This window comes from Arachis hypogaea, chromosome 10 (genome assembly GCF_003086295.3).
Source record: "Arachis hypogaea cultivar Tifrunner chromosome 10, arahy.Tifrunner.gnm2.J5K5, whole genome shotgun sequence".
Lineage (NCBI taxonomy): Eukaryota > Viridiplantae > Streptophyta > Magnoliopsida > Fabales > Fabaceae > Arachis > Arachis hypogaea.
In genome coordinates this window covers 27,719,384-27,742,305 of record NC_092045.1, presented here as the reverse complement: position 1 = coordinate 27,742,305, position 22,922 = coordinate 27,719,384, and the positions used below count along the sequence as shown (strand labels likewise).

General features: G+C 32.9%; 1 long non-coding RNA gene and 2 pseudogenes across 1 annotated transcript in view; all 3 read left to right on the top strand.

Annotated features, from left to right (window-relative positions):
- The window catches only part of LOC140175829 (uncharacterized), a 29,938-nt gene that overhangs the window by 3,284 nt on the left and 3,732 nt on the right, over positions 1-22,922 (top strand). The window lies entirely within an intron of this gene.
- On the top strand, positions 3,564-7,799 carry LOC112717444 (organic cation/carnitine transporter 4-like; annotated as a pseudogene).
- Positions 11,908-14,750, top strand: LOC112717443 (organic cation/carnitine transporter 4-like; annotated as a pseudogene).

The following is a 22,922-nucleotide window of genomic DNA, read 5'->3' as shown; positions in this document are numbered from 1 at the left end:
GACTTAGGTAAATATATGCATAAAATAAAATATTTTCTTTTATTTCTAAATTATTATTGACTATGTAGAGTATTTTATTTAAAATTTGAGTACATGCATGTATTTACCTAAGTCATTAGAACATTACAAATCTTTATAGTACTCCTAAACCAAATTAAAAAATAAGCCAAACTAACACTTTTTAGTATTACAATGAAAAACCTGCCACGTGAAGCACTTCGGCCAAAGATATTCAGAAACTTCTTTAAAATGGCACCCTCCGAAACTATAAATAACCCAATCACTCTCTAATCTCTTTATCTCTCCTTTTCTCACCCACACACTAGCTAATTAACACAAGTTTCATACATCTGTACTAAGAGAGTTTTGAAATGGCAACGACGATATCTTCGAACTACGACGAGCTCCGTACGCTGCTAGTAACGACGGCAGCGAGGAAGGTGGAGATGGAGAAGCTTTGCATCAATGAGATGCTTTGAAAATACTACGGAAAGTTTAGAAAATGACAGTTGAGACACTTCATCCTCACAAATCTCGTGTGGGCGCTGGAGGCCTGCCACACCTTGGTCATGATCTTCGCAGACCACGAGTCAGAGTAGCGATGCACCGTCGCCGCCTGCAGAGCGGTTGGGAGCACATGTGGGATCCGGCCGGAGGAGTGGGAGTAGGTTGGTGGACGCGGCAGTGCCACCGTGTCGGAATGGAAACTTGTTTGTGACGACAAATTTAAAGTTTGACTCGTCCAGTCCTTATTCTTTGTCGGATATATGGTTAGTTAGTTACTAATAATAATAATAATAATAATAATAATAATAATTCTTTTTTCTTTTTTTTCAAAATATCTCATTATAATAAAAATAATTTAAAAATATTAAGAGATTTTAGATTTAAAGTATCATAAAATTTAATTTAATTACTTTTAAAAAATAATTTTCTTTAAATAAAATACTTAACAAATATAATACATCGTAAATTACTCATTATTCAATTTTCAAAAACTCTGGTTGTTATATGTGGAAGGGGTTATACATTAATTGTAATACTACAATGTATTATCAATATTAAGTATGTAAATATGTGGCTAATACTACTCCTTAAACTAGACCGGTTAACCATCGGCTCTGATACCACTTATTGGACCACCTTGGGGAGCTTTTAACTATCGGAAAGACTTCGGAGAGGAATCAAGTGAGATAACATAAGATGAGACGACACCAACTATAAATTTAACATTTAGATTTGTGAACCCTTAAATATAATTATCCAACTCTATTTCATAGTAAAACATACCAAGTCCTGATAATATTAAAAAATATTATTGGTAGTCCAATTTAAAAATTAAAAAGTATAAACTTATCGTGTTTTTTCTAAACTAGTTTTGACAAATTAACGATAACAAATATAAAAATTTAATTAATTTTATTTTTTAAATTTTAAATTATATATAATTTAAAAAAAAGTAGAGATAGAGAAACTCAAACCCACAACCTCTAAATAAATATGAAAAGATTATGCCATTTGAACTATAGCTCATTCGCTTTTTAATTTTTTTTTACCAAAAATAGGAAAACTCAAACCCTGGACCTATTTTTTTAGCATTTTAAACTATTTGGACCATAGAACTTTAAAGTTTGTTATCCAATTCAATACATAAAATATAATTAAAATAAACTAAACCAAATTAAAAAATAAACCAACAAACACTTTTTAGTTTTACAATGAAAAACCTGTCACATGAAGCACTTCCGCCAAAAGACATTCAGAAACTTCTTTTAAATGGCACCCTCTGAAACAATAAATAACCCAATCACTCTCTAATCTCTTTGCCTCTTCTTTTCTCACCCACACACTAGCTAATTAACACAAGTTTCATACTTCTATGCTAAGAGGGTTTTAAAATGGCAACAACGCTGTCTTCGAACTACTACGAGTTCCGTACGCTGTTGGTGACAACCGCAGCGAGAAAGACGTAGATGGAGAAACTCTACATCATTGAGATGCTCTAAAAGTACTGAGGAGAGTTTAAAAAATGACAGTTGAGACACTTCATCTTTTCAAGCCTCGCATGGGCGCTAGGGTCTTGCCACACCATGGTCATGATCTTCGCAGACCACGAGCCAGAGTGGCGATGCAATGCCGCCTCCTGTGGAGCGGTTGGAAGCACCTATGGGATCCGGCCGGAGGAGTGGAAGTAGGTTGGTGGATGTGGCATCACGACAGTGTCGGAGTAGGAACTTGTTTGTGGCGACAAATTTAAAGTTGGACTCGTCCAGTCCTTATTCTTTATCCGATGTATAGTTGGTTAGTAACTAATAATAATAATAAAGATAATACTAATAATAATAATCATTCTTTTTTCTTTTTTTCAAAATTTCTCATTATAATAAAAATAATTTAAAAATATTAATAATTTTTAAATTTAAAGTATCATAAAATTTAATTTAATTATTTTAAAAAAATAATTTTTTTAAATAAAATTCTTAACAAATATAATAAATCGTAAATTACTCGTTATTTGATTTTCAAAAACTCAGGTTGTTATATGTGGCAGGGGTTATGCATTAATTGTAATACTACAATGTATTATAAGTATTAAGTATGTAAATATGTACCTGATACTTCTCCTTAAACTAGATCGATTAACCATCGGCTCTGATACCACTTGTTGGGCCACCGTGGAGAGCTCCTAACTACCGGAATAACTTTTCAGAGGAGGGAGAATCAAGTGAGATAACATAAGATGAGAAGATACCAACTATAAATTTAACGTTTAGATTTGTGAACCCTTAAATCTAATTATCTAACTCTATTTCATAGTAAAACATACCAAGTCCTAATAACATTAAAAAATATTATTGGTATCCAATTTTAAAATTAAAAAGTATAAACTTATCGTGTTTTCCTTAAACTAGTTTTGACAAATTAACAATAGCAAATATCAAAATTTAATTAATTTTATTTTTTAAATTTTAAATTATAAATAATTTTAACAAAAAAGCAGAGATAGGAGGACTTAAACCCACAATCTCTAAATGAGTATGAAAAGATTATGCCATTTGAACTATTCCTCAATTGCTTTTTAAAATTTTTTTCCAAAGATAGGGAAACTCGAACCCGCGACCTCTTAGATGAGCTTTTTAAATTATTTAGACCATAGAACCTTAAAGTTTATTATCCAATTCGATACATAAAACAAAATTGAAATAAACCTAAACCAAATTAAAAAATAAGCCAAACTAACACTTTTTAGTTTTACAATGAAAAACCTGCCACGTGAAGCACTCCAAAGATACTCAGAAACTTCTTTTAAATGGCGCCCTCTAAAACTATAAATAACCCAATCACTCTCTAATTTCTTTGCCTCTCCTTTTCTCATCCACACACTAGCTAATTAACACAAGTTGCATACATCTGTGCTAAGAGAGCTTTGAAATGGCAACGATGCTATATTCGAACTACGACGAGTTCTGTACGCTGCTGGTAACGACGGCAGCGAGAAAGGTGGAGATGGAGAAGCTTTGCATCGATGAGATGCTTTGAAAATACTGCGGAGAGTTTGGAAAATGACAGTTGAGACACTTCATCCTCACAAATCTCGTGTGGGTGCTGGAGGCCTGCCACACCTTGGTCATGATCTTCGCAGACTGCGAGCCGGAGTGGTGATGCACCACCGCCGCCTGCGGAGCGGTGGGGAGCACATGCAGTATCCGGCCGGAGGAGTAGGAGTAGGTTGGTGGACGCGGCAGTGCCACCGTGTCGGAGTGGGAACTTGTTTGTGACGACAAATTTAAAGTTTGACTCGTCCAGTCCTTATTCTTTGTCAGATATATGGTTAGTTAATTACTAATAATAATAATAATAATGATAATACTAATAATAATAAATTTTTTCTTTTTTTTCAAAATATCTCATTATAATAAAAATAATTTAAAAATATTAAGAGATTTTAGATTTAAAGTATCATAAAATTTAATTTAAATACTTTTAAAAGAATAAGTTTCTTTAAATAAAATACTTAACAAATATAATAAATCGTAAATTACTCATTATTCAATTTTCAAAAACTCTGGTTGTTATATGTGGAAGGGGTTATACATTAATTGTAATACTACAATGTATTATCAATATTAAGTATGTAAATATGTGGCTAATACTACCCCTTAAACTAGATCGATTAACCATCGGCTCTGATACCACTTGTTGGACCACCGTGGGGAGCTTTTAACTACCGAAAAAATTTCGGAGAGTAATCAAGTGAGATAACATAAGATGAGAAGACACCAACTATAAATTTAACATTTAGATTTGTGAACCCTTAAATCTAATTATCCAACTCTATTTCATAGTAAAACATACCAAGTCCTGATAACATTAAAAAATATTATTGGTAGTCTGATTTAAAAATTACAAAGTATAAACTTATCGTGTTTTTCCTAAACTAGTTTTAACAAATTAACAATAACAAATATCAAAATTTAATTAATTTTATTTTTTAAATTTTAAATTATATATAATTAAAAAAAAGCAGAAATAGGAAAACTCAAACCCACAACCTCTAAATGAGTATGAAAAGATTATGCCATTCGAACTATAACGCATTCGCTTTTTAAATTTTTTTTTACCAAAGATAGAAAAACTCGAACCCGCGACCTCTTTTATGAGCATTTTAAACTATTTGGTCCATAGAACCTTAAATTTTGTATTCCAATTCAATACATAAAATACAATTAAAATAAAACTAAACCAAATTAAAAAATAAACCAAACTAACACTTTTTAGTTTTACAATGAAAAACCTTCCACGTGAAGCACTTCCGCCAAAGACATTCAGAAATTTCTTTTAAATGGCACCCTCTGAAACAATAAATAACCCAATCTCTTTGCCTCTTCTTTTCTCACCCACACACTAGCTAATTAACACAAGTTTCATACATCTATGCTAAGAGGATTTTGAAATGACAACGACGCTATCTTTGAACTATGACGAGTTCCGTATGCTGTTGGTGACAACGGCAACGAGGAAGGCGAAGATGGAGAAGCTCTGCATCGATGGGATGCTCTGAAAGTACTGTGGAGAGTTTGGAAAATGACAGTTGAGATACTTTATCTTTACAAGGCTCGTGTGGGCGCTGAAAGCCTACCACACCATGGTCATGATCTTCGCAGACCACGAGTCGGAGTAACGATGCACCGCCGCCGCCTGTGAAGCGGTTGGAAGCACTTGCTGGATCCGGTTGGAGAAGTGGGAGTAGATTGGTGGATGCGGCAGTGCCACCGTATCGGAGTGGAAACTTGTTTGTGGCGACAAATTTAAAGTTGGACTCGTCCAGTCGTTATTCTTTGTTGGATGTATGGTTGGTTAGTTACTAATAATAATAATAATGATAATACTAATAATAATAATAATTCTTTTTTCTTTTTTTTCAAATATCTCATTATAATAAAAATTATTTAAAAATATTAATAGCTTTTAAATTTAAAGTATCATAAATTTTAATTTAATTACTTTTAAAAAAAATAATTGTTGGAGAGTGTAAGTTAGTTAGAATGGTGTGTGGTATTTTGTGGATATTTGGAAAGGCGGTAACTTACAACTTATTGTTTATTTACACGGCGGAGTTGTTCCCCACAGTGGTGAGAAATGCCGCGCTAGGGGGCGCGATGCATGTGGGACAAATTGGGGTTGTTCATCGCAGGACACACCGTCCGGACCGGGAAGACTTTCGACGCTTCACCTTGAATACTCCTTAAACCAGACCGATTAACCATTGGCTCTGATACCACTTGTTGGGTCACCGCGAGGAGCTCTTTATCCACCGGAGAGACTTCGGGGAGGAATCAAGTGAGATAACATAAGATGAGAAGATACCACATCCAACTCAAAACCTTAAGGTAGTAAGTTATTGGATCTCTAATCTTTTAAACTGCTCACTCTTCGTTGCTTTCTTTAATGTGGGACTAATTTCACTACTCCTAACACTTGCAATATTAACAATCTCCTCCTCAAGTGTGAGTCTCCACATCAAGCAACAACTCCCCTCTAACTCCTCCACACATATTAGTATTTGTCCATCACATCGTCACACCACACTGCGGGACACGCTGCCCAGACCACCATTACCGGAAAGACTTTTGATGCCTCACATTTAATACTCCTTAAACCAGACCGATTAACCATCGGCTCTGATACCACTTGTTGGGCCACCGTAGGGAGTTCTTAACCATCGGAGAGACTTCGGGGAGGAATCAAGTGAGGTAACATAAGATGAGAAGACACCTACTATAAATTTGACATTTAGATTTGTGAACCCTTAAATCTAATTATCCAACTCTATTTCATAGTAAAACATACCAAGCTTTGATAACATTAAAAAATATTATTGTTAGTCCAATTTTAAAATTAAAAAGTATAAACTTTTCGTGTTTTTCTTAAAATATTTGCATTACTAGAAAAATAAATATTTTCTATCCTAGAATATATATAATATTTAATATCAAAATATTTTAATAAATGAAAATAGAAAATATTTTATTTTTAAATTTAGATAAAAGATACCATAATATACTTAGATTTTTTTAATAATTCTAATCACTTTCTTAATGTAAAAGTATTCTCATAAACTAAAAACTTAATTCCAAAATATATTCTTCTCCAATATATATACTTGCATATTCAAAATACTCATAAAAAGAACCAAACAAAAAACAGAAATTATGTAGGTTTAAAATTATGAAAGTAATTTTAATATCAATGTAAAATATGATTTATTACTAGTATTATTATTGTTGTTGTTGTTTAATCATAGAATTAATTTGTACTTTCAGGTGCCGGGATATTTGGTCACCTGTCAAACTCTTTTCTTAGAAGGAAAGATTCACTAATGGTGGTTTGTGCCTTAAACGCCATCTTTTTGCCTCACAATATTTTTTCCAAACTATTGGATCTACGTCATTCTCTGCCACCTCACCGACTTTAGCACCGGTGGCGTTGGCCTATGTGCATTCGTCCTTGCCACCGATACTATCGGCCCAAAAAATATGGCATCGCCGAAATGTCCACCTTCTACTTCTACTCCATCGGCATTGCCATCCTCTCCGCCGTTGCCTATGTCTTCCAAACTTGGCACAAGCTTTACATTGTGTCCCCCATCCCCTCCATTCTCTTCTTGATCCTCATTGTCCCTTTCCGCTCACAGTCTTCTAGATGGTACCTTGTTCGCGGAAGAGTAACTGAAGCCATGAAAATCATGTCCACCATTGCTTCCACTAATGAAAATCACCTCCCTAGTGGTGTTCTTCTTTCACTCGACGAAGAAGTCGAAGTAGAAGCAGAAGAAAAAACAGAAGCACTAACCTGGACTTATAAGAACAAGCCTTTGGAAAATAAAGATGCAGTTGGGGGTTCTATCATTGACGTGCTTCGATCTCCAGTCACTAGAATAAGTTTGATTCTAATGGTGGTAATTAACTTCTTTTGTGATGTTGTGTACTATGGTCTGAGCATGAACATGGTGAATCTTGATACTAACCTCCACATGAACGTGGCGCTGAATATGGTGGCGGAGATATCGGCGTATGAGTTAACGGCGGTTTGAAAAGTTTGGGAGAAAGCCGTTGGCAATAGGGACAATGTGCTTCAGTGGTTTGTTTTGTTTGTTAGATAGTTTATTGAGGAATGTTGGAGTGTGAAAGTTAATTAGAATGGTGTGCGGTATTTTGGAGATATTTGGGATGGTGGTAACTTACAACTTATTGTTTATCTACACGGCGGAGTTGTTCCCCACAGTGGTGAGGAATTAAGTGAGATAACATAAGATGAGAAGACACCACATCCAACTCAAAACCTTAAGGAACTAAGTTATTGGGTCTCTCATTTTATAAACTCCTCACTCTTTGTTTCTTTCTTCAATGTGAGACTAATTTCACTACTTCTAACACTTGTAACATTAACAATCTCTCCCTCAAGTGTGAGTCTCCACATCAAGCAACAACTCTCCTCTAGCTCCTCCACACTTATGAGTATTTGTCCATCACATCGCTGCACCACACCGCGGAACACGCCGCCCAGACTATCTTTACTGGGAATACTTTTGATGCTTCACATTGAATACTTCTTAAACGAGAACAATTAACCATCGGCTTTGATACCACTTGTTGGGTCACCGTGGGGAGCTTTTAACCACCGGAGAGACTTCAGAGAGAAATCAAGTGAGATAACATAAGATGAAAAGACACCACTTGATTCCTCTCCGAAGTCTCCCAGGTGGTGAAGAGCTCTCCAAAGTGGCCCAACAAGTGGTATCTGACCTGATAGTTAATCGGTCTGGTTGAAGGAGTATTCATGGTGAAGCATTGAAAGTCTTTCCGACAAAGGTGGTTCAAACGGCGTGTCCTGCGGTGAGGTGCGGCGGTGTGATGGACAAATACTCATATGTATGGAAGAGCTAGAGGGGATTCGTTATTTGATATGGAAACTCACACTTGAGGAGGAGATTATTAATATTGCAAGTGTGGGGAGTATTGAAATTAGTCCTACATTGAAGAAAGCAAGAAAGAGTAAGGAGTTTATAAGATGAGGGACCGATTAATTTACTACCTTAAGGTTTTGAGTTAGATGTAGTGTCTTCTCATTTTATGTTCTCTCCTTGATTTCTCTCCAAAATCTCTCTGGTTGTTAAGAGCTCCCCAAGGTAGCCCAACAAGTAGTATCAGAGCTGATGGTTAATCGGTCTGATTTAAGGAGCATTCAAGGTGAAGCATCGAAAGTCTTCCTGGCAAAGGTGGTCCAGACAGCGTGTCCCACTGTGTGGTGCGACGGTGTGATGGACAAATACTCATATGTTTGGAGGAGCTAGAGGAGAGTTGTTTCTTGATGTGGAGTCTTACACTTGAGGGAGAGATTGCTAATGTTGCAAGTGTGAGGAGTAGTGAAATTAGTCCCACATTGATAAAGCAAGGAAGAGTGAGGAGTTTATAAGATAAGAGACCTAATAATTTACTACCTTAAGGTTTTGAGTTGGATGTGTTGTCTTCTTATCTTATGTTATCTCACTTTATTCCTCTCCGAAATCTCTTCAGTGGTTAAAGAGCTCCCCACGGTAGTCCAACAAATGGTATCAGAGTTGATGATTAATCGGTTTGGTTTAAGGAGTATTCAAGGTGAACCATCGAAAGTCTTTTCCGACAAAAGTGGTTCGGGCAGCGTCTCTGCGGTGTGATAAACAAATACTCATATGTGTGGAGGAGGTAGAGAGGTGTTGTTGCTTGATGTGGAGACTCACACTTGAGGGGGATTGTTAATGTTGAAGCATGAGGAGAAGTGAAATTAGTCCCACATTGAAGAAAGCAAGGAAGATTGAGGAGTTTATAAGATGAAAAACCATTAATTTACTACCTTAAGGTTTTGAGTTGGATGTGATGCCTTCTCATTTTATATTCTCTCACTTGATTTCACTCCGAAATCTCTCCGGTTGTTAAGAGCTCCCCATGGTGGCCTAACAGTTTGCTTTGTGTGGGATTGTAGGTGGCACATTTGCATTTTATTTGCCAAAAACTTTGAATCAACCACTGTATGATACATTCTCTGGGTTGGAAGCTGGGCTTGTTTGATGTTTTTGATATTATTAGTCCACTAAGATTAACTTTTTAACATCATCTTCAAGCCAGACTTTAATCTGATGGTGGTCATGTATATCCTGTAACAAGTGTACTCGAGTTCCAGACTTGGCTAGGCCAAGTAGTGGATAGAATCCTTGAATATTGTGTGTATCAACGAGTGTGGTGTGAATGGATTTGTAATGATTCAAAACCTACGTGTGTGAAAGTGTGGTGTGAGTGAGTTTATAATGGTTGAAAATTTGGCTAAGTCAAGTAGTGGATAAAACTCTTAAGTATTGTGTGTGTTAGTGTGGTGTGAGTAAATTTGTAATGTCTAGGATTGGAGACTATCCAATCCATTTGAAAAAAGAAAAATTATGGTTATCTCTATTGATATTGTTTTCCAGTGATCAAATTTTGGTAGAGTCCAAGATTACATAGTAATTCTAAATTTCTAATTTACGCATTTGTAGTTGTAAGAGAGAAAATGATGTGTTTCGACTGACAGAACGTTTATGTGAAATACTTTTTTTAGTCATACCTGAAAAACTTTAGTTTTTTTATTTAAGGTAAAAAAACTTGGTTTGACATGTTTCTCTTGTTGGGTTGAGAGATGTGTTTTTCATATTAGAAGTCATAGTTTTTGTTTACATATATTGGTATTGATCAATAGCTAGATATCGGTTTTGATTGATTAATTTAAAAATAACAATATAAAAATTTTTGGGAGATACCTGAAAAAGTTTTTAATTTTTTTATTTAAGGTAATAAAAAATTCGTTTGATATGTTTTTTTTTGTTGGATTGGGAGATGTGTTTGTCATATTAGAAGTCACAACTTTTTCTTTACATATATTATTCTTAATCAATAGGCGGATACCGTTAGTGAATGACTAATTTAAAAATAACATTATAGAGCATTTTTTTAATCAAATTATTTAGACAACTCTTAATTTTAGAAATTACATAATATATTTGAAGTTTTTTTTTATTATACAGACCAGTACAAGAAAAATTATTTTTAGCAATAATTTATTTTGTTCTTAGCAGCAATAATAATAGCTACTAATACATTTATCGGCAATTAGACATTAGCCATCTTATACTTTGTTACTAAAAGATTTTAGTGACAATTATAATATTTGCATATAGAAAAGAATATAACCCATCAAGACACAATCTTAATATCATGCATATAGCAAAGAATATAGTTGCCAATATTTTTAGAACTCATAAAATCATGGCTATTGATCTCTTTCAGCCAAACTTTTGAAATGTAATAAAAAAAAGTGTGGTGACATGCCTTTTTTTCTTAGTATTTATTTAATATTTTTCATCATATACTGCTATTTTTTTATATATTTTATGACAGTATTTTTCTATTTTCAAACACAAAAGCATAGTAACAAATAATAACTATATATATGAAAAAGATTTGGTTTGCGAATATATAATATAGTTCTTTTCATCATGTATTATCAATATTAAGTATGTAAATATGTGGCTGATACTACCCCTTAAACTAGACCGATTAACCATCGGCTCTGATACCAGTTGTTGGACCACCGTGGGGAGCTTTTAACTACCGGAAAGATTTCGGAGAGTAATCAAATGAGATAACATAAAATGAGAAGACACCAACTATAAATTTAACATTTAGATTTGTGAACTCTTAAATCTAATTATCCAACTCTATTTCATAGTAAAACATACCAAGTCCTGATAACATTAAAAAATATTATTGGTAATCTGATTTAAAAATTACAAAGTATAAACTTATCGTGTTTTTCCTAAACTAGTTTTAACAAATTAACAATAACAAATATCAAAATTTAATTAATTTTATTTTTTAAATTTTAAATTATATATAATTAAAAAAAAGCAGAAATAGGAAAACTCAAACCCACAACCTCTAAATGAGTATGAAAAGATTATGCCATTTGAACTATAACGCATTCGCTTTTTAAATTTTTTTTTTACCAAAGATAGAAAAACTCGAACCCGCGACCTCTTTTATGAGCATTTTAAACTATTTGGTCCATAGAACCTTAAAGTTTGTTATCCAACTCAATACATAAAATACAATTAAAATAAAACTAAACCAAATTAAAAAATAAACCAAACTAACACTTTTTAGTTTTACAATGAAAAACCTTCCACGTGAAGCACTTCCGCCAAAGACATTCAGAAATTTCTTTTAAATGGCGCCCTCTGAAACAATAAATAACCCAATCTCTTTGCCTCTTCTTTTCTCACCCACACACTAGCTAATTAACACAAGTTTCATACATCTATGCTAAGAGGATTTTGAAATGACAACGACGCTATCTTCGAACTATGACGAGTTCCGTATGCTGTCGGTGACAACGGCAACGAGGAAGGCGAAGATGGAGAAGCTCTGCATCGATGGGATGCTCTGAAAGTACTGTGGAGAGTTTGGAAAATGACAGTTGAGATACTTTATCTTTACAAGCCTCGTGTGGGCGCTAAAAGCCTACCACACCATGGTCATGATCTTCGCAGACCACGAGTCGGAGTGACGATGCACCGCCGCCGCCTGTGAAGCGGTTGGAAGCACTTGCTGGATCCGGTTGGAGGAGTGGGAGTAGATTGGTGGATGCGGCAGCGCCACCGTATCGGAGTGGAAACTTGTTTGTGGCGACAAATTTAAAGTTGGACTCGTCCAGTCATTATTCTTTGTTGGATGTATGGTTGGTTAGTTACTAATAATAATAATAATGATAATACTAATAATAATAATAATTCTTTTTTCTTTTTTTCAAATATCTTATTATAATAAAAATTATTTAAAAATATTAATAGCTTTTAAATTTAAAGTATCATAAATTTTAGTTTAATTACTTTTAAAAAAAATAATTGTTGGAGAGTGTAAGTAAGTTAGAATGGTGTGTGGTATTTTGCAGATATTTGGAAAGGCGGTAACTTACAACTTTTTGTTTATTTACACGGCGGAGTTGTTCCCCACAATGGTGAGGAATGCCGCGCTAGGGGGCGCGATGCATGTGGGACAAATTGGGGTTGTTCATCGCGGGACACACCGTTCGGACCGGGAAGACTTTCGACGCTTCACCTTGAATACTCCTTAAACCAGACCGATTAACCATTGGCTCTGATACCACTTGTTGGGTCACCGCGAGGAGCTCTTTATCCACCGGAAAGACTTCGGGGAGGAATCAAGTGAGATAACATAAGATGAGAAGATACCACATCCAACTCAAAACCTTAAGGTAGTAAGTTATTGGGTTTCTAATCTTTTAAACTGCTCACTTCGTTGCTTTCTTTAATGTGGGACTAATTTCACTACTCCTAACACTTGTAATATTAACAATCTCCCCCTCAAGTGTGAGTCTCCACATCAAGCAACAACTCCCCTCTAGCTCCTCCACACATATTAGTATTTGTCCATCACATCGTCGCACCACACTGCGGGACACGCTGCCCAGACCACCATTACCGGAAAGACTTTTGATGCCTCACATTTAATACTCCTTAAACCAGACCGATTAACCATCGGCTCTGATACCACTTGTTGGGCCACCGTGGGGAGTTCTTAACCATCGGAGAGACTTCGGGGAGGAATCAAGTGAGGTAACATAAGATGAGAAGACACCTACTATAAATTTGACATTTAGATTTGTGAACCCTTAAATCTAATTATCCAACTCTATTTCATAGTAAAACATACCAAGCTTTGATAACATTAAAAAATATTATTGTTAGTCCAATTTTAAAATTAAAAAGTATAAATTTTTCGTGTTTTTCTTAAAATATTTGCATTACTAGAAAAATAAATATTTTCTATCCTAGAATATATATAATATTTAATATCAAAATATTTTAATAAATGAAAATAGAAAATATTTTGTTTTTAAATTTACATAAAAGATACCATAATATAATTAGATTTTTTTTAATAATTCTAATCACTTTCTTAATGTAAAAGTATTCTCATCAACTAAAAACTTAATTCCAAAATATATTCTTCTCCAATATATATACTTGCATATTCAAAATACTCATAAAAAGAACCAAACAAAAAACAGAAATTATGTAGGTTCAAAATTATGAAAGTAATTTTAATATCAATGTAAAATATGATTTATTACTAGTATTATTATTGTTGTTGTTGTTTAATCATAGAATTAATTTGTACTTTCAGGTGCCGGGATATTTGGTCACCTGTCAGACTCTTTTCTTAGAAGGAAAGATTCACTAATGGTGATTTGTGCCTTAAACGCCATCTTTTTGCCTCACAATATTTTTTCCAAACTATTGGATCTACGTCATTCTCTGCCACCTCACCGACTTTAGCACCGGTGGCGTTGGCCTATGTGCATTCGTCCTTGCCACCGATACTATCGGCCTAAAAAATGTGGCATCGCCGAAATGTCCACCTTCTACTTCTACTCCATCGGCATTGCCATCCTCTCCGCCGTTGCCTATGTCTTCCAAACTTGGCACAAGCTTTACATTGTGTCCCCCATCCCCTCCATTCTCTTCTTGATCCTCATTGTCCCTTTCCGCTCACAGTCTTCTAGATGGTACCTTGTTCGCGGAAGAGTAACTGAAGCCATGAAAATCATGTCCACCATTGCTTCCACTAATGAAAAACACCTCCCTAGTGGTGTTCTTCTTTCACTCGACGAAGAAGTCGAAGTAGAAGCAGAAGAAAAAACAGAAGCACTAACCTGGACTTATAAGAACAAGCCTTTGGAAAATAAAGATGCAGTTGGGGGTTCTATCATTGACGTGCTTCGATCTCCAGTCACTAGAATAAGTTTGATTCTAATGGTGGTAATTAACTTCTTTTGTGATGTTGTGTACTATGGTCTGAGCATGAACATGGTGAATCTTGATACTAACCTCCACATGAACGTGGCGCTGAATATGGTGGCGGAGATATCGGCGTATGAGTTAACGGCGGTTTAAAAAGTTTGGGAGAAAGCCGTTGGCAATAGGGACAATGTGCTTCAGTGGTTTATTTTGTTTGTTAGATAGTTTATTGAGGAATGTTGGAGTGTGGAAGTTAATTAGAATGGTGTGTGGTATTTTGGAGATATTTGGGATGGTGGTAACTTACAACTTATTGTTTATCTACACGGCAGAGTTGTTCCCCACAGTGGTGAGGAATTAAGTGAGATAACATAAGATGAGAAGACACCACATCCAACTCAAAACCTTAAGGAACTAAGTTATTGGGTCTCTCATTTTATAAACTCCTAACTCTTTGTTTCTTTCTTCAATGTGGGACTAATTTCACAACTTCTAACACTTGTAACATTAACAATCTCTCCCTTAAGTGTGAGTCTCCACATCAAGCAACAACTCTCCTCTAGCTCCTCCACACTTATGAGTATTTGTCCATCACATCGCTGCACCACACCGCGGAACACGCCGCCCAGACTATCTTTACTGGGAAGACTTTCGATGCTTCACATTGAATACTTCTTAAACGAGAACAATTAACCATCGGCTTTGATACCACTTGTTGGGTCACCGTGGGGAGCTTTTAACCACCGGAGAGACTTTAGAGAGAAATCAAGTGAGATAACATAAGATGAAAAGACACCACTTGATTCCTCTCCGAAGTCTTCCAGGTGGTGAAGAGCTCCCCAAAGCGGCCCAACAAGTGGTATCTGACCTGATAGTTAATCGGTCTGGTTGAAGGAGTATTCATGGTGAAGCATTGAAAGTCTTTCCGACAAAGGTGGTTCAAACGGCGTGTCATGCAGTGAGGTGCGGCGGTGTGATGGACAAATACTCATATGTATGGAAGAGCTAGAGGGGATTCGTTATTTGATATGGAAACTCACACTTGAGGAGGAGATTGTTAATATTGCAAGTGTGAGGAGTATTGAAATTAGTCCTACATTGAAGAAAGCAAGAAAGAGTAAGGAGTTTATAAGATGAGGGACCGATTAATTTACTATCTTAAGGTTTTGAGTTGGATGTGGTGTCTTCTCATTTTATGTTCTCTCCTTGATTTCTCTCCAAAATCTCTCTGGTTGTTAAGAGCTCCCCACGGTAGCCCAACAAGTAGTATCAGAGCTGATGGTTAATCGGTCTGATTTAAGGAGCATTCAAGGTGAAGCATCGAAAGTCTTCCTGGCAAAGGTGGTCCAGACAGCGTGTCCCACTGTGTGGTGCGGCGGTGTGATGGACAAATACTCATATGTTTGGAGGAGCTAGAGGAGAGTTGTTTCTTGATGTGGAATCTTACACTTGAGGGAGAGATTGCTAATGTTGCAAGTGTGAGGAGTAGTGAAATTAGTCCCACATTGATAAAGCAAGGAAGAGTGAGGAGTTTATAAGATAAGAGACCTAATAATTTACTACCTTAAGGTTTTGAGTTGGATGTGTTGTCTTCTTATCTTATGTTATCTCACTTTATTCCTCTCCGAAATCTCTTTGGTGGTTAAAGAGCTCCCCACGGTAGTCCAACAAATGGTATCAGAGTTGATGATTAATCGGTTTGGTTCAAAAGTGGTTCGGGCAGCGTCTCTGCGGTATGATAAACAAATACTCATATGTGTGGAGGAGGTAGAGAGGTGTTGTTGCTTGATGTGGAGACTCACACTTGAGGGGGGATTGTTAATGTTGAAGCATGAGGAGAAGTGAAATTAGTCCCACATTGAAGAAAGCAAGGAAGATTGAGGAGTTTATAAGATGAAAAACCATTAATTTACTACCTTAAGGTTTTGAGTTGGATGTGATGCCTTCTCATTTTATATTCTCTCACTTGATTTCACTCCAAAATCTCTCCGGTTGTTAAGAGCTCCCCATGGTGGCCTAACAGTTTGCTTTGTGTGGGATTGTAGGTGGCACATTTGCATTTTATTTGCCAAAAACTTTGAATCAACCACTGTATGATACATTCTCTGGGTTGGAAGCTGGGCTTGTTTGATGTTTTTGATATTATTAGTCCACTAAGATTAACTTTTTAACATCATCTTCAAGCCAGACTTTAATCTGATGGTGGTCATGTATATCCTGTAACAAGTGTACTCGAGTTCCAGACTTGGCTAGGCCAAGTAGTGGATAGAATCCTTGAATATTGTGTGTATCAACGAGTGTGGTGTGAATGAATTTGTAATGATTCAAAACCTGCATGTGTGAAAGTGTGGTGTGAGTGAGTTTATAATGGTTGAAAATTTGGCTAAGTCAAATAGTGGATAAAACTCTTAAGTATTGTGTGTGTTAGTGTGGTGTGAGTAAATTTGTAATGTCTAGGATTGGAGACTATCCAATCCATTTGAAAAAGAAAAAATTATGGTTATCTCTATTGATATTGTTTTCCAGTGATCAAATTTTGGTAGAGTCCAAGATTACATAGCAATTCTAAATTTCTAATTTACGCATTTGTAGTTGTAAGAGAGAAAATGATGTGTTTCGACTTTTGACAGAACGTTTATGTGAAATACTTTTTTTTAGTCATACCTGAAAAACTTTAGTTTTTTTATTTAAGGTGAAAAAACTTGGTTTGACATGTTTCTCTTGTTGGATTGAGAGATGTGTTTGTCATATTAGAAGTCATAGTTTTTGTTTACATATATTGGTATTGATCAATAGCTAGATATCGGTTTTGATTGACTAATTTAAAAATAACAATATAAAAATTTTTGGGAGATACCTGAAAAAGTTTTTAATTTTTTTATTTAAGGTAATAAAAATTTCGTTTGATATGTTTTTTTTTTTGTTGGATTGGGAGATGTGTTTGTCATATTAGAAGTCACAACTTTTTCTTTACATATATTATTCTTAATCAATAGGCGGATACCGTTAGTGAATGACTAATTTAAAAATAACATTATAGAGCATTTTTTTAATCAAATTATTTAGACAACTCTTAATTTTAGAAATTACATAATATATTTGAAGTTTTTTTTTATTATACAGACCAGTACAAGAAAAATTATTTTTAGCAATAATTTATTTTGTTCTTAGCAGCAATAATAATAGCTACTAATACATTTATCGGCAATTAGACATTAGCCATCTTATACTTTGTTACTAAAAGATTTTAGTGACAATTATAATATTTGCATATAGAAAAGAATATAACCCATCAAGACACAATCTTAATATCATGCATATAGCAAAGAATATAGTTGCCAATATTTTTAGAACTCATAAAATCATGGCTATTGATCTCTTTCAGCCAAACTTTTGAAACGTAATAAAAAAAAGTGTGGTGACATGCCTTTTTTTCTTAGTATTTATTTAATATTTTTCATCATATACTGCTATTTTTTTATATATTTTATGAGAGTATTTTTCTATTTTCAAACACAAAAGCATAGTAACAAATAATAACTATATATATGAAAAAGATTTGGTTTGCGAATATATAATATAGTTCTTTTCATCATATGTGTGCAATTATATATCTATGTAAACGATTACATTTCTATTGGAGTTCACTTATTTTCACATAATTCGTCCTATCTTATTGTGTTTTACGTTTAAACTCTTCTAAAGTACAAACTGCTATTTTCCTACCGCAATTTACACTCAATAAAATTCAGTCTCTTGAATTCATTGCTAGCTACAGTGTTTATGAACAAATAGAGTTAGAACATTTGAACATGATTGTAAAATAGAATGACAAATTTACAATATCAAACAAAAAATATTAACAAAATTATTGTCAAATACGTTAAATTGTTTAATATATATATATATATATATATATATATATATATATATATATATATATATATATATATATATATATATATATATATATATATATATATATATATATATATATATCTTTTGTACGTGGGAAGTCATAACTCACAATTAGGCCGTTCATATATGATGTTGGACTAGTCTAGTGTTTTATTAAAGATTTTTATTGTTTTAATTTTTTTCTTATTAAAGATAGTATAGTGTATTGATAATCATAAAATTTAAATAATTGATTTAATTTTTTTTAAATGCAAATAATATATTTAGAATACTATCTAGTTAACAAGATTCTAAAAATATTTTTATTGACAAATTAATATTATTGAATATAGAAGTTGTTCTTGCTGAGTTTGGCCGGTGTATAGCTCGTCCGTCGATGAATGTCTTCAAGCTTCTCGTCGAGATGAGTTATACGTCGGCAAGGAGAGAATAAGGGGGTGGGTACCTGCAAAAGACACTTCGACGCTCAAGTCAGTAAATGTTTAAGAGGTATATAATAATTCTATGAATATAGAATGTAAGACATGAAATGAAAGTTATCATGTGTTATGTTGTGTTTATAATAATTCTATGAATATAGAATGTATTCTGTATCCTGTATTATTGAGATTAGATATAGAAGGTTCTTTTTATAGGCATAAAATTGATGAATAGAATTGATGTTATGACCGTTTGGTCATTAAGATAGAAATGATGGTCATTAAGTCGGTAATGAAGGTGTCAGTTACAAGCAAAAGAATGAATGATAGTTAACGCCGAGTTATAACTCATAATGTATAATAAAGATTGAGTTATAAGGTGACGGATCACAGCCCCCAAGCTTTGTCCGCCGATCATATGATCCAGGCTAAGCTTAGAAAATAAAAATGAGTTATAACTCGGTTAAAAGATGAGTGAATAATGATATGGTGAGCCCCCAAGCTTAGTCGGGTTATTATGTCGGCACTTATTCAAAAAATAATTGAGTGATAAGAGTCGTTCAATCAAGATAGTTGTGTGGGGGATACTTTTCCGCTTAAGAACAATTTTAGCATTTGATTGTATATGAACTGAAAAGTTCAGAGATAGATATCCATTGACGGAATCGATTGTATGATCCAAGGATATAATGGTTAATTGTCTTGGGAATTTTTCCAGCCCACAACAACTTATTGATAAATTTCTTGCTCAAAGCAATTAGTTATTGAATATTTACAATTTATAGTGAATGTTTGACATGAATAAGATAAATTGAGAAAATGAATAGGTATAAAGTCGCAACATATATTGAATAATATATATTATAAAAGTAAAATAGTTCAAAGTAAAAAAAAATATATACCTTGAAAGTTGATAATTGTAGAGAAGAAGACGACATATATGAATGTCATACATGCCAAATGTGAATATCTGAATTTTGTTTTGTAGGACATGCTTTAATTTGATAATAAAGCAATAAGATAACAGTTATTGAATTATACATTTAGTATAATGTTTCTAGTAGTTACAGTATGACGAGAGATATTCTTTGTGCAATAATAATAAATTGCCTGTTTAATTTTCTACATTAAACAAATAGTAACATAAAATTTAATAGCATAAAGTGAATAGTGTAACAGTTATATACAATTGATATATAATTAATTTTTTGATAGTATCCAATTTTAAGATTTAAACTCATCATTATTGTCATTTAATTGTATAAATAAAATTATTAAGCAATAGAATATAATACATAATGAAATAAAAATGCAATTGACATGGTTGTTATATATCATTATTGTATAGAACATATGTTGAGGTTTGAATATAACTAATAAATCAGTAAGTATTAGTTACTCAAAATATAAATGTAAAACTATGTTGAATAAAATATATAATTTTACTTGTGTAAATAGAGAACTTTGAAAAAAAAAAGCAAATTTGATAAGTGAATTTATGCTCGGATTGATTGAAAATCGAGTTCGTTTTGGATTGATTGAAAGCCGAGCTTATTCTCGGATTGGTTCATTAATCGATTATGAGATGTGGAATATTATGATACGTAAAAATGAAGCAATTTGAATGTATAAAGTATATACTTTATAAAAAGTTACGATAGATTAAAATTTGATAAGAGGTATTAAAATCTTAAACAAGATTGTTGAGATTGGTTCAAAAATTTGAATATAAATCAAGTTTTATGAACCTAAGGGGAGTGGGAATGATTTTACTCGTCCCCACAGACGACGCCAATTGTTCTTGCTGAGTTTGGCCGGTGTATAGCTCGTCCGTCGATGAATGTCTTTAAGCTTCTCGTCGGGATGAGTTATACGTCGGCAAGGAGAGAACAAGGGGGTGGGTACCTGCAAAAGACACTCCGACGCTCAAGTCAGTAAATGTTTAAGAGGTATATAATAATTCTATGAATATAGAATGTAAGACATGAAATGAAAGTTATCATGTGTTATGTTGTGTTTATAATAATTCTATGAATATAGAATGTATTCTGTATCCTGTATTATTGAGATTAGATATAGAAGGTTCTTTTTATAGGCATAAAATTGATGAATAGAATTGATGTTATGACCGTTTGGTCATTAAGATAGAAATGATGGTCATTAAGTCGGTAATGAAGGAGTCAGTTACAAGCAAAAGAATGAATGATAGTTAACGCCGAGTTATAACTCATAATGTATAAAAAAGATTGAGTTATAAGGTGACGGATCAGAAGCATTCATATACTTCGGCTTAACTAGTTAAATTTTTTAATAATTTATAACATAATAATATCATACTTTCTGTGTATAATCAAATGATTCAATGTTTGGTTTTTATTTCTTGCTCATATTATTCTAAATTAAAATAAATAAAATTGCAGCATAAATCAAGACAAAATTGCTACGACTTTTTATTTAAAATTAATAAAAATTCTTACATAAAAAGACGTTTATATTAGATATATTAGATATATAATGTAACGCATAGCTGTTGTTGAAGATGTATGCTACATTCTTATGGTAAACAAAATTTAACAATAATTCAGCAATAATGAGAATAATAACTAAATTGGTCAAACGTCACACACCATAGTAGTTTTAATTTTTACTAATTCTAAAATTATCATTTTCTATTTTTCAACTTTCTATAATAAGTTGTACAATTTATTAATCTTGATTTTAAATTAAAAAAATAATACCTACATAAATTTAAAAGATACCCATGTTTCTGTTTTATATTTAATTTTTATTTTTTAATATCTTCTATTCTAAGGTATTAAAAATACAAATAAACAAGCACGTTGATTACTAGTGTTAACAAAGTGAAAAACTTAGACACCAAAAAAAAAAAGTGAAAAATCAGGGAACTAAATTGCCCTTAATTAATTACATCATTTAGTGAATTTTAGTACGTATTAGAATTTTTTGAGAGAAAATGAAAAAGTGAAAAGAGAATAGTCCCTGATCCCTTCTATCGTCTTCTATGACCAAAGTCGAAAGAAAATTGAAGTAAATATGGTTTTTTGTAGCAGCTGTCCCTGCTGCCTCATCAACACTGCATAAATTCAATTTTGCAGAACCGATCCATCTTTAATCTTCATAATATATTATCGCTGTTTAATCGTCCTGTAATTACGAATAAAATAAAATCACCATTTACTCCAAACCATTATATTCTTATGTGCATGAAAGACCCAAGTGCAAGTTTTTAATCATATTTTTTTATTTTATATTAAATTCCTTATTCAGTTTGCTCTGTCTCTCGAAATTGAAAGCTGTAAACTAAAAAGCTCACTTGATTGATGCATGCATCCTTATTTTCACTTTTAAATGGATGTTGAATTTGTTTCGACATTTAGATGAATAATTATGTGTTTTTAATCTCTAGCCCACGGACACTGTATAATTTATTGGTGCATAACATCGTTTTTTTTAGAAAGGCTAACCTCTTATATCTCTTATCAAAATAAACTAACTTCTTATCAAAATAAATTTATTTTATTAAAAATTTCATCTGTGACGGATCCAGAAATTTTATAAAGAGGAGATTGGAAATAAAAAAATTAAAAGCATCATATTAAAATTATTAATAAAAAAAATAATTCTATATTTTAATATTATTTTAAATTAAAATTAATTTAAAAAAAGAATCATTTATACCAAAAATTTTTTTCATAAAATTCTAATTTTTATCTTTATTATAGAAGATATAACATAAATAATATAAATTTGTTTCTCTAATACTTTTAATATATGTATTTAAAATAAATTAATAAATATAATATATAAGATATATTCATATTAATAAATAATTTGCTTAATATATTTTGATTTTAATATTATAAAAATTAAAAATTTAATTTAATTTATTTTTATGTATATATTTTCTTATTATATTCAATTAGAAATTATTATAAAAACTAAAGTATTTTTATATAATAATAGATAGAAGAATTACAAAGAAAAAAATTAAAAGAACAAAAGAAAATAAATTTAAAATGCATAATATAGAATTTGAAACCATGCTTTGAAGTATAAAATACCTTCTTTTAACCATTGAACTAGAAAGTATATTCATAAAGTTTTTAAATATTATATTAAATATATTTTAAGTTTTAAAAATTTAGGGGCATGGCACATGCTGGTCCTCCCCTAAA